This window comes from Martes martes, assembly GCF_963455335.1.
Source record: "Martes martes genome assembly, chromosome: 15".
In the NCBI taxonomy this organism is placed as follows: Eukaryota; Metazoa; Chordata; class Mammalia; order Carnivora; family Mustelidae; genus Martes; species Martes martes.
The window spans coordinates 42,532,489-42,546,037 of record NC_137903.1 but is presented as its reverse complement, the minus strand read 5'-3'; the positions used below and the strand labels follow the sequence as shown (position 1 = coordinate 42,546,037).

The following is a 13,549-nucleotide window of genomic DNA, read 5'->3' as shown; positions in this document are numbered from 1 at the left end:
CCCGTTTTATTATATTTATTTTGAATTCTCATAGATTTCCATTTGTGAAGTTAAATTGTCTATGAAATCCTGTGAGCCACTTTGTATTTCAAATTCCAGTACTGAATATAATATCTTTTTTAACTAAGTAAACTTATATAGGTTTTGTAAAAGTATTAAAATAAGCTTTACATAAACAGTCATTTTTATTGAACTCAAAAGCCTCATTAGGTTAAAAACTCTTGTCCTGTTCATCTCGGTCTTGTCTTGGCCTTGCATGGAATCAGGAAAATAGGCACTCAGTAATTTTGTTTTTTTAAATCTTTCCACTTCCCTCTCACCAACCCTTTGGCCAATAGCAGAAAAATGCAGACTTCTCCTTTCTCTGAATTCAACACTTATAGACAGTTTCCAGTGTATATACTAGTGTTTTTTCAAAGCATGGTCTTACTGATTATCTACTTCAGAATTATTAACTTCCTGGGATTTGTATTAAAAATGCAAGTTTCTAAACCTCAGACTTACTAAGTTAATGTTTCAAAGAAGGTGAGACGCAGGAACCTCTGTAGTGGTGGTTTTATTTCTTTATGGAATGCACAAATTCTTCTTTCTTTTTATTAAATAGCCTAAAATTACATGGGAGAAACAAAGATCCCATCCCCAGCACGTCCAGTGTTGATCCCACCTGTGGAAATTTGTAGAGATCCAGTAATGTATCCATTGGGGATGGGGCAAAAAAATGTTTCCAGCAGTGACCACCACAGACCTGTTCTTCATTTCAGAGGAGTAACTAGGTATTATTGTCTCAAGCCCTTCCAAGAGCCACATTAAGATTCTAAGTTCCCGTGGAATTCGGTCACTTTGGAAGATGTTACAAAGACCAACTCCAAGGGCAGCATTGGATAATAGGCTGTGATTTCCCTCTGATCTCCTCAATAGCACAAATAAAAGCTAGAACATTCTTGTAGTGCTTGTAGTAAATCAGGATCTTAAAGCTGGAGTCAAAGCTGTGTCTCCCAAAAGGTAGCATATCCTGATGTTTAATCACCCAAATTTGACCAGGTATTTACTAATTTATTATAAAGGAATACAATTCAGGGAAAGCCAAATAGAAAAGATGCACAGAGAAAGGTGCTGCTGCTGCTGCTGCTGGTGGCAGCAGTGGCGGAGTATAGAGCTTTCTTGTCCTGGGCAAACCATCTTCCTATCACTTGAATGTGTTCACCAGCCAGGAAGCTCCGGAGTCTTCATTTTTAACACACTGCTCATGGATTCATAAGTAATAAAGTACTATAAAGTATCAGTTGTTGAGCTTTTTTTTCCTTCTTATATTTGCTTTATAAGTATTTGCTGAATTAACATATTTCATCTTACTAAATTTTCAAAGACTCTAAATGGCCACAAAAAGCAGTGAGATTTGTTTAAAGATTTTACTTATTTGTTTGAGAGAGAGTGTGCATGAAGTGGGGGGCAAGTAGTGAGGGAGAGGGAGAAGAGAATCTCAAGCAAACTCTGTGCTTAGCTCAGAGCCCTACACGGGGCTTGATCTCACAACCTTGAGATTGTGATCTGAGCCAAAATCAAGAGTCTGATGCTTGACTAACTGAGCCACCCAGACGCCCCACTGTGAAGTCAGTTTAAATCAGTCATTGAGCTCAGGAATTTATTCTGTACAACCAAAAGAAATTTATTATGAAACGCCATTCCTTTGATTTTTCTATTCAACTTTCGACATATTAACATCCTTATTTCCTTTTGGCTGTGTCTTCCAAGTCATGAAATTTAAAAATTTCTGTATTGCCTCTCCTGCCTCTCCCACTTACTTAAATCCTCTCACCCTTTTCCAGCTCAATCCGTACTTTTTTGTTCCTCTATCCTTGGTTTCTGGGTTTTAACAGTTACTGATGCACCTATAGAATGCATTTTACCAGCTGCCACTCAAGCATATTCTTCTCTAATTGTACTTCATTTTGCGTTGCCCCTGTTATATTCCTTGCTTCTACTTTGAGAGCAAAAAATAACACCAATAGCTGTTATAATTAGTTCTACTTAGTTTTCTAGGAAACAGTTAAGATAAAATTTAAATCTCCTTAACCTAGGGAGCCTACTTTATGTTTTTAATCAATTTTATAAGATCAGATCATGAATATGGTGACTGTGATATACTAGGACATTCATACTTCAGACAACACCTTTTTCTTTCTTTCTTTTTTTTTAAGATTTGGTTTATTAGAGAGAGAGAGGGAGAATGCACAAGCTGCAGGGTAGGGGGAGCAGAGGGAAAGAGAGAAGCAGGACGCCCAACTCAGCTCCAGGACCTGAGCTGAAGGCAGATGCTTAACCAACTGTGCCACCCAGGTGCCCACCAACTGCCTTTTAATTACAAAGAAATTTAGGTTGGGGTACCTGGCTGGTTCCGCTGGTTAAACGTCCAGCTCTTGGTTTTGGCTCAGATCATGATCTCAGGGTCATGAGATTAAGCCCAGCATCAGGCTCTGTGATAAGTGTGGAGTCTGCTAATGTTTCTTTCTCCCTTTCCCTCTGCCCCTCCTTGCTGCTATCTCTTTCTAAAATAAATCTTTAAAAAAAAAAAATTTAGGTTATAGTATTTTATTAAGAATAATGCTGGGGCGCCTGCGTGGCTCAGTGGGTTAAGCTTCTGCCTTTGGCTTGGGTCATGATCTCAGGGTCATGATCTCAGGGTCCTCGATCTCGTCGGGCTCTCTGCTCAGCGGGGAGTCTGCTTCCCCCTGCCTCTCTGCTTGCTTGTGATCTCTCTTTCTCTCTCTGTCAAATAAATGAATAAAGTCTAAAAATAATAATAATAATAATAATTGCCACTTATTTGTTTGGTGCCTATAATATGCCAGTTCCTTTTTTGGTTAGATACTTTACTGTGTTTCATTTGAGTTTTCATAAAAATTACGTGAAGCACCTAAAATTAGCCGCTTTATAATTGAAGAAATTGAGTTTCCACGAAGGTGAAGCCAGTACCATGACAGAACCAAAATAGTGTCCAGGTCCCCATGTCTTAAATTCATTACTGTTTCTTCTATATTACATGGTGTCCTTAAAGTAGTACAGAACTCTTGAAATAGTTTTGCCAGAGTATTCTGGAGGAAATGTGCAAATAGTGCCCTTAGAAATGCTCAGTTCTATTTTCAGAGGCCCTCTGCAGTATTGATCGGCGGTATGGAGTAATTGTTTTCTGTCAGATATGTGATTGCAAGCACATTGTTCTTAAGCTTTATTCAGGGGCGTTTCTAGGGTCTAGAGGTATCGATATGTGAGGAGAGTTATGGGTGTCCAGAGATAATATTTGAGTTGTTTTGTGTCAAGGAAAATTAACTTGATTGGGGCTGGGTAATGAGAAGGGAGGTGAGTTTAGAAAGCATTGGGAATAAAGGAAAGTTGGTGGATGTATGTGATTTTTTTGGTGTGTGTATCTCAGTCCTCCTTCCCTTGTACATGTTCTTGGCAACCTTTATTTCTAGAGTAAAGATCACTTTGGTTTTTATATGCTGCATGTTTTTTTTTTAATGGTTCTTTTTCTATTTCTTTCGGAATCCTATTTTTTTCTATAGTTTATTTGAATGCATTGAAGGGTATTTAAATGAGAATCTAATGCAGTTTGGAAGTTGCTATAGGAAAGACAGGATAACTGAAGGCTTCTTAATAATAAATCACACCAAAAATGGAACCTGCAGGAACCAACTATGTGGACAAATGGAAAAATGCCTTTTGTCCACAAATTGCAGTGATCCTACATAAACATGGAGGTCTCTGTCTGGCTTAGGACAGCTGGCTAAGTCTGATCGTTCCCCTCCATACAACCTTTAAACCAGCATTGCAAGTACTGCGTTCTGTGCTATTTTGTTTACTGTCTTGGTCAGTAAGTGTACGGAATTTTTAATAGACATCAAGTGAGGTTATTTCTGCGTCCATCTCATTTGGGTTATAGATATTTTATGGCTTTAAGAATAGGTATTGTTTGATTGATTAAGGAACCTACAGCCAGGAAGTGGACTGAATATAGAAGTATTATTTTCTGAGAGGTCATTGACTTAACTAATCAGGGTTATCAGTAGAGGTCAATCAATATTTTTAGATATGAAGAAACTAATCAGAAGTAGCTTCCATGAAGTTTCTGGTTAGAAATTGATTCGTCATTAAGAAAGTGCTATTTCCAAACACAGTTTATGTAAATTTTTAAGTCTGTAACAAATTTGAGGAGTGATCATTACCAGGAAAAAGCTAGCTACTAAGTATTAACTTCTTAGCACTAAATTTGAAATCTTGGGTTTTTCATTGTGTTCTGTCAGCAGGGGAGGGAGCTGTCAGCAGGGGAGGGACCTGCGATAGCATTGCTAATTCACAGCACCAGGGTGTGCTGTAAGAAAACCACAGCTGGGTTCATTTATAACTAATTGCATGGGTATCTGTCCTTGTTTGTGGCTTTGAAATTCCCATATATTTCTTATTCTGAACAATTACTGTATCAGACAATATTGAATCATAGCCTTATTTTTCTAAGCTCTTTAGAAATCATTAGTCTGCTCTTTATTTTGAGGAACCATTTTAAGATTTTGTACTACTTGTATTATTATTATTTAAAGGTTCTATTTATTTGAGAGAGAGCATAAGCAGGTGGAGGGGCAGAGGGAGAGGGGGAAGCAGATTCCCTGCTGAGCAGGGATCTGGACCTGAGTCAAATGCAGGTGCTTAACCAACTGAGCCACCCAGGTGCCCTTCACTTGTATTATTTGTGCTCTGCTTCTTTACACAAGAAATTAAAATCTAGGTTCAAGACCCTTCATCAAAATGACCTCTGAGTAAAAATCAAGAACATAAATATTATTGAGGTCTAATTCAAAAGGGAAGAGATTGGGGCGCCTGGGTGGCTCAGTGGTTTAAGCCTCTGCCTTCGGCTCAGGTCATGATCTCAGGGTCCTGGGATCAAGCCCCACATCGGGCTCTCTGCTCAGCAGGAGCCTGCTTCCCCCTCTCTCTGTCTGCCTCTCTGCCTAGATCTGATTTCTCTCTGTCAAATAAATAAAATCTTTAAAAAAAAAAAAAAAGGGAAGAGATTGCCTTATGACTGAATCTATCTCAAGGTGTGTTTACAAATAAATATGAGAGTTGTCCTCACCACTCTTTTTATTTCCTAGGATGTTTCAGCCAAGCCCAGGAAATGTAGTACTTATTTAACTTATTTAACCTTGTGTTCTTAAATCCTTTTCAAAGCTTTCATCATTTTGAATCTGTTTGCTACCATGTTCTTCCATTTCATCTTCCATGTAGCTATGTAGTGCCCTCACCCTTTTGCTGCCAGATCATATATGCCCCTTAAACTCTCTCCTCCACAGTTTCCAGTAAATCTGGTAAGTGACAGCTGGTTTCTACTAAAATCAGATGTATCATATAGGAATTGAGTGATTCTCATATATTACAGATCAGAGCTGATATAGTAATTAGAGATGGATTTATTTGAGTGTGAAGGCAAGTAAGTGTTTTGTACCAGTTCCATCAGTTACACATCCTTTGCTGTTTGAGGTTTTGTGGAAGTTCAGAGTTTGATTTTCACAATGTGAATTTTAAATATTTGTGTCTGTAATATTCCTGTTGTACCTAAAGATTAAATGGAGTTATAACCACTTTTACAGCCACAGATATGCTAAAATCAGGGACAGTCAGAGATTTAATGGCATGGCTATGTTCGTTTTTTTCTAAAACTAGGTTGATGCCTAGGTTGGTGCCCCCTCCTGCTGTTAAATAGTTTTAATATCCATTCCTGAGAACAGTTTGTGTTATGTATGCTCAAAATGTGAACACAGTTTCCTGTGGATACCAAATATAAAAAGGTCTCGACAGAAAAAAATAAGCTTGAGACAGGGAAGAGAGTTGATAATCTACTGATTCTGGAGGAGGTAGGTTTTTGGTGGAGGTAGACCTCCTTCCAGTTCCTTCCTGTGTGTGTATATGTGTGTGTGTTTCTGTCTACTCACATTACATTTCTAAATTGGCACTTAGACATGATTGTTGGACTACTTTGAAGTCTTAAGTTGTTGATGTATTGTTAACATTTCAAAATGGTAAGACATCTTAGAAGAAATCCTGCGAAGAAATTGTAGATCAATCTGTATACGTGTATATGGTCATTTTCCCAATGAGAGGATCAGTTTATAATGAAATCATTTTTAATGAATGTGAATTTTCATGTAGAGACAGATCCAGCGGTAAAATTTATTGGGCTGGTATTTTGTGTTTATAGTCATGATCACATTAGGCCCTTTTACTTTTAGATAAAATTTGAATTTCATATGCATTTATGTCTTCTCTCTGTTTAGTACTATCCTTTCTTAAATCATCTAGTCATGGGTATAGGAAATATCCAGCACCTAGAGCATCATCAGTTTGCCATTAAAAAAAACTGGTCCACTTTGTCTTAGAATGATTATAAAAATATCTTCTATATGGGATGTTTCCACTATTCATTCAGAAAATCTTACTTAAAAAGCTTAAAAAGTTTGAATTTGAAAAATATGATAAGCCACCAAATCTAGAAGTCCTTTTGATTAGCAGAGTAATTCATTTCCTCTTATCAGATAAGTTAGTTATAAGAACAGGTATTTGAACCAATAAAGAAATGAAGTATGATGTGATGAATATAATAGGTTTTATTAAAATAATTACCCATTATTTTATTAATTGTAAATAATGACTATATCATTCTTTTCATAATAGTCTTTACAGTTTGTGCTTACACAGGTGCCCATTATCATCTTAAGGAAGAATACCAGTGGGGAGGAAAGAGAGAGTTTGGGTTTAACTGAATGATCTTGAAAAGATTTCCTCACGATGAAGAAACTCCAAATCTCCCAGATCTGAGTTGGGATTGGCAGGGAAGAGTAGAGTACCGGCACAGCCTTATATCCTGACTGTAGAACACTCTCTTCCTTAGTTCTGTAGCCAGCCCCTTTTCTCCAGTAATATCACTCAAAATCATACTTCTAGGGAGATCCATAAAAGACCAAATTCTACATATAGAAAGGACTCTAGGTATATGAAATTTGAGATGTAACATCCATATATAATATATGAGAGCTGAGGCTTTCCCATAGATATCAAATGTTCACCTAAGACTCCTTTCTCCTTGCATTCTGATTGTGTAAATTTGGTTCAGGGCCATGCGTGTGGTTTATTAAATCAGTATTCTACAAGCCGGCAATTGGTATATTGTATCAGTCTTCATATGTTGATTCATAGTTTTGCTATTCCACAGGTTTGTATATGGCTTTGAACAAGTTAAGTCTCTTTAAGACCATGTTTCTTTTGTAAATTGAGGGTGAAAATAAGATTTTCCTCAATAAGAATGCCAAGTGGAGACTTAGTGAAATAATTCATATAAAGCCTTTGTCTAGTAACTGACCTGTAGTGCTCAGTGATTGGTTATGTGATAATGATAGAAGGTTGTTTTTTTTGTATTTGGTTTTACTGTCTCTGTAAGATAGTAAAATGAGACAGTAGTAAAATGAGAATCTTAGATTCTAAGATTTGTCTGTCTTACAAACTCAATTCAGACAAATAATTCAGCCTTAGATTCTCTATAACAGAGAAGGTGGTGGGGGGCGGGGGGGACTGTAACATTTCAGTTTAAAGAGCGGGACCTCTTATTGATAGATTATAGTTTTGTGCTCATTTTTTTCTTAGACATATTTACATATATTTTATGAAGTCAGTGCTAAAAGAAAGGTCAGGGACAAAAAGAAACTGTCAGGCTTTCAAATGGTGTTTATTTAGAAATCTTTGAGGATCTTTTTGGGACGCATGTTTGAGTATCTTTGTGTGGGCCCTCATGTGATGCCCGTGTGCAGCATAGATTTATGGCTGTGTTAAGGTAAATGAACACACTCTGGTCAAGTTGATGGGTTCTCCTGATGACTCATAGCCATACAAAAGTGAAATACATGTAACTCTGAGATCAGAAACAACATGAACTTGATAAAACACAAGATCTTCTCTAAAGTGGCTTTAATAAAAGAATGATTCTGCTTGTCAGGAAGGGCGCTATGGCACAATAAGATGAAGCAACAAAATGTTAGCACTTTGAGTCTGTTCCTTTTTTGTATTTTTTTTTTTAAAGATTTTATTTATTTATTTGAGAGAGAGACAGTGAGAGAGAGCATGAGAAATGAGAAGGTCAGAGAGAGAAGCAGACTCCCCTTAGAGCTGGGAGCCCGATGCGGGACTCGATCCTGGGACTCCAGGATTGTGACCTGAGCTGAAGGCAGTTGCTTAACCAACTGAGCCACCCAGGCGCCCCCTTTTTTGTATTTAAATTATAGGGTACCATGAGAAAGTTTGTGAAGGTTTGGGGATACTTTGAAGAAAATAAAAAGGAGTGAAGAAACTGGGTAACTGACCAGTATCACTTAACAGAGCATTGATAGAAGAAAAACTGTTAAAAATTTCTGTGTATTGTATGTGCATCTCAGCTCAAGGGAGAGGCAGAGGATGGTCATAAAGCAACTCTAGATCGTGCATGAACAGAAAGACTGAAAGGGTAAATTCAATTTAAAGTGTTCTATGGCTACAGGATGCTGAGTAAAAATCAGATTTGGCCATATACAGAATCCATGAACTCATATATGAAGGGAAAAGCCATTCTAATTTTCCAGATATATTTTATTTTATTTATTTGTTTGTTATTTTTAAAAAGATTTTATTTATTTATTTGACACACAGAGATCACAAGTAGGCAGAGAGAGAGAGAGGAGGAAGCAGGCTCCCTGCTGAGCAGAGAGCCCGATGTGGGGCTTGATCCCAGGACCCTGGGATCATGACCTGGGCCGAAGGCAGAGGCTTTAACCCACTGAGCCACCCAGGCACCCCATCCAGATGTATTTTAACTACAAATATCACTACTCTTCCATCCCACCCCAAAATGAAAAAAAAAATGAGGCAAAAGTCCCTATTTTATAATCTTTATATGAAAAGAGCCTAAAGTATATATGGTCTTTTATTTGAAATGACACTGTAGTCATCACTCCAAATTAGCATTCCTTTCTGACAATGAGAAGAAAGGTATCAGTTCATTTAAAAAAGAGATGAAAGCTCTATGGAGGGGCTATTAAGGAATTAACAGATATAATGTAGATTGTGAATTGTTCTTGTTTGAAACCTAGTTTACCTTATATTTTTATATAATTCTCTATTTATGTTTAAGGAAGATACTAAATTCAGCCATCTTCCTCCGTGTTCTGTGTCCTCTAGGGAGTTGTATTTGCAGATACTGTGTGTTGTACTAGTGATTTACCAGTTTCATCATATGAATGTTTGTCTGAAGGATTTAAATGGACATACAGTTTTAACTTAGTGGACACCTTAAGAAGAAAATTCAGTGACTGTAGAACAAACTGTTGAAGACAGACTACTTTGATTAATTTTTACTAGCTATCTCAACTGCGGCTCTTATGTTTAGAAGACAAATGTAAATAGTATTTCAGTGTACTTTACATTTGCCATGTCACTAATAGTGTTCTATCACTTGAAAGGAAGACTCAGTCTTAAAAATTGTATGTCTTAGCTTTGTTTTTCTCCCAATAAAATCTTCAGAGTCCTTGTCTTCCTTAGTTTTATAACACAGACCATAAAGTTGCTTTGGGGGAAAAATGTTTCAGAATTTTTTGAGATCCTTATTTGGCAAGATTGTGCCTTTAAACATGTAAGAGGCGGGGGAGGCATGTGTTGTTTATCACTTCTTAGGGTCGTAGGGTTATGATTAAGAGTATTAAAGTCAGGTTGTCAGATTTGTATTCATACTGGCACTCAATACTAGCTGTGATGCTTTGGGCAAGTTAATCACCTTTGTGTGCCTCTGTTTTCTCTTCTATGAAATCAGAATAATAGTATCTTCCATGTAATATTGTGGAACCAAATTAGAAAATATATGGAAAGTCTCAGGATAGGTGAGAAACTCAAGGCTAATGACCAGGCAATAAACAATAAATGTTGCTATCATCATCTTCAACACTTTCTACACTAACGCATATAATTGGACAACCTGCACTTGTTTTTAATTCATTAGATTTAATCTAATACATTTAATAATTTATATATATCTTGTAATATATAAATATATAAATAATACATCTTGCAATATATAAAATACATTCCTTTTTTTTTTAAGATTTTATTTATTTATTTGACAGACTGAGAAAGAGAGTACAAGTAGCGGAGAGGAGTAGAGGGAGAGGTAGAAGGAGAAGCAGACTCCCCACTGAGCAGGGAACCCAATGTAGGGCTCCATCCCAGGACCCTGAGATCATGATCTGAGCTGAAGGCAGACACTTAACCGACTGAGCCACCCAGGCGCCCCATAATATACATTCCTAAATATGTGACATATATTTAGATGGTTTACAACACAATATAAATATTTATAAACAACTATGGTATAAGCCTGAATGAAAGAAGAATTACCTGGGAAAGTATTGACCCTAGGTGGGGAGAAATTACTTCTAATTGGGAGACTTGTGGAAGACTTTATGAAGATACTGGCTCTTGTGCTGGGCTTCATAAAAACGTGCAGGGTTTTAGAAGGCTTAAGACAGAGGTGAAGGACATGCCTGGACAGAAGACCATAAACCAGCATCTTTTTAGTACCATCCAGGCATTATATACTAAGTGCCATCTTAATTCAAAGTCATCACCATAAAAAAGTATATACATACGTTTGACCTCTGTTTGCAAGTGCTCAGAGACGTTAACTGATTTACTCAAGATACGACTAAATAAGGAGTAGTAGAGTTAGAATTTGAATTCAGCTCTGCCTGGCTCCAAAACCCACACTCTTTTAGCTACACGGCCTTCAGGCTGGAGAGCAGTATGAACAAAGGTATAGATGAGAGAAACTATAATTTAAGAAACTTCTAATAGAGTAGTCTAACTAAGAACTGGGGTAGAAACTCTTGGGAAATGAGAGAGGTTCCAGATGACATAGTCTCGAATGCCATACAGAAAAAAGAAATGTGGACTTTCTTATATAGGCATTAGTAAGTTCCTAAAGTCCACTGTACAGGGAGATGAAATTATCATGTGATCATATTTTCATAGCAATGTGTAGAGTACATTATACTGAGAGACGATGAGAAGTAGTCCCATTAGGTGGGTTATTAAATAATCAGTACTTTTTTTCTGTATTCAGTTTCCTTTTAAAAATGTTAAAGTTAACCTCACATATTACAAACATGTTTATTTAAGCGTTTCAGTATATTGGGGCACCTAGGTAGCTCAGTTGGTTAAGCATCTGATTCTGGGTTTCAGCTCAGGTCATGATCTCAGGGTCATGAAATCGAGCCCCATGTTGGGCTCTGTGCTCAGCAGGGAGTCTGCTTGAGATTCTCCATCTCCCTCTGCCCTCCACCCCCGACCCCTACTGCTCACACTGTCTCTCAAAAAAAAATTATCATCATCATAAAAGTGTTTCAGTATATTTGCTTATGAAAACCAGTTTTGGGGTACTTGCCTGGCTCAGTCAGTAGAGTGTAGAACTCTTGTTCTCGGGGTTGTGGGTTCAAACCCCATTTTGGGCTTGGAGCCTACTTAAAAAAAACTCAACTTTTGAAGTATCCTTGAGGATACAGAAATTGTCTCCCACCTACTGGCATACAAACTTTTTTTTTCCTTTTTGTAATTTCACTTGCTTAACTCAGTAGTTGGAGATTTAAGAGTTTTATTAAGGCATACGATTAAAGACAATGACTAAGTGCCGTGGGGAATGTGGGAGAGGAGTGAAACATCACTGAGGGAATACAACACTATTAGGAAAAAAGTAATTCTGTCTTTTCCTTGCCATTGACTCCTTGCTATCCATAAATAAAATCCTAACTCTGGTATGAGAGAACAGTTTACATGTTTACCTCAACCTGTTATTGTAATCTAATCAGCTAATATACAAATTGACTCATAATTTGTCATCACCCCAAAATAGTTTTCCCCCCAAACTCAAGGCATTTGCATAACCATGTCCCTTTGTCTAAAATATCTTCTGTCTTTTCTCATGAGAAATTTCAACTCTTACTTTTTCATGTTTCATTTGTGGTCTTATGTATGAAGTCTTTCTTATCTCTCCCAGATAGAGGATCACATCCTTCTTGCTTCCTCAGTTGCCCCTGTGAACTCTCTATTTCTCATAATAATATAGTAGTTTTCTATTTCAAAGTCCATTTCCCCCTACTCCATAATCTCAAGATCAGACATCATATCTTACTCATCTTCAGAACTCCAGTACTAGCAGAATACCTGGCACATAATATCTGCCCTGATGATAAATGGATGGATAGTGATAGATGAATAAAATGGCGTGAAATTAATAAACTTTATACAGAAGCCACTATCATGATACGAAAGTGCTGTGATAATGGACATTTGTTCTTTCTGTGGAAACAATTTGGAGAGAGTTAACCTTATCACCTTGGAGATTAGGGAAAGCTTTTTTCAGAAGCTTCTGTAAAAGCCAAGTTCTAAAGACTGAGTTAGCTCCAGGAACTTGTGCAAAGTTCCTGCTACAGACTTGAACTACAGGTGGAGTTGCTTTTGAGATCACAAGGTCATTTAATGTCAAATCCAAAAACCCATTACTAATAAACAGTCCTTTCATCTCCTCATGATTTTTGACAGTTTGGCTACCTTCTTTTTCTTAAACTCTTACCTGGAACTATAAGCAACTTTCCCTTGGGGTGCCTGGGTGTCTCAGTTGGCTAAGCATCTGACTTTGAATTTTGACTCGGGACATGATCCTCAGGGTTGTGAGATTGAGACCTGTGTTGGGCTCTGCACTTAGTGTGGAGCGTGGTTAAGATTCTTTCTCTCTCCTTCTGCCCACCTCCACTCTCTCTAAAAAAAAAAAAAGGAAGAAACAACGACTTTCCCCTAAAAACGCTCACTTATAAGATGCATATTCTTTGCCAGATATTTTTATGTGTGTCTTAATAACAACTCTGTTAGTTCCCTTCCCTTCCCTTCCCTTCGTTAGCTCTATTAGCTCAGCTTTATTTTATAGTTGAGAAGACTGAGATTTAGAGAGGTTACATAACTTGTCCATGATAACGTAGTTTGGAAGTGTTAGACATTGAACTTAAGTGTGACTCCAGTGACTATTTATTCCACTTTGCCACTCTGGCTTATCTGTACAGTGTATTTTTGTCCACATGTTTTGTTAATTTGATTTTTAAGAATATGGATTGTCTTACATAGTCAGATCCATTTCATCCTGGGGGCAAGTTAATAATATGTCCAGAAATATAGAAGTGACCTCTGTGGAATTGCTTTTTCTGTAAGAGAAACCTAGAGACTTCTCTTAGGTGATCAAGGGGCTTAGAATTGAATATAAAATATGGTTTGTCACTTTAATAAGGATGAAATCCCAAGTTCAAAGTAGGGTTGTTTGTTACCTGAAACTCAAACAAGGTAGGAAGAGAGTAGAATCACCAGGTAGAAAACTTAAGATTCTTTTACATCCTGAGATAACCCTGAAGACGTGCTTGATCTACCACGCAGTTGAAGTTCA

The 13,549-nt window shown here is 37.3% G+C and overlaps 1 protein-coding gene across 2 annotated transcripts in view; it reads left to right on the top strand.

The window, feature by feature from the left end:
- The window catches only part of COP1 (COP1 E3 ubiquitin ligase), a 267,982-nt gene that overhangs the window by 240,857 nt on the left and 13,576 nt on the right, over positions 1-13,549 (top strand). The gene's annotated exons all lie outside the window — the stretch shown is intronic.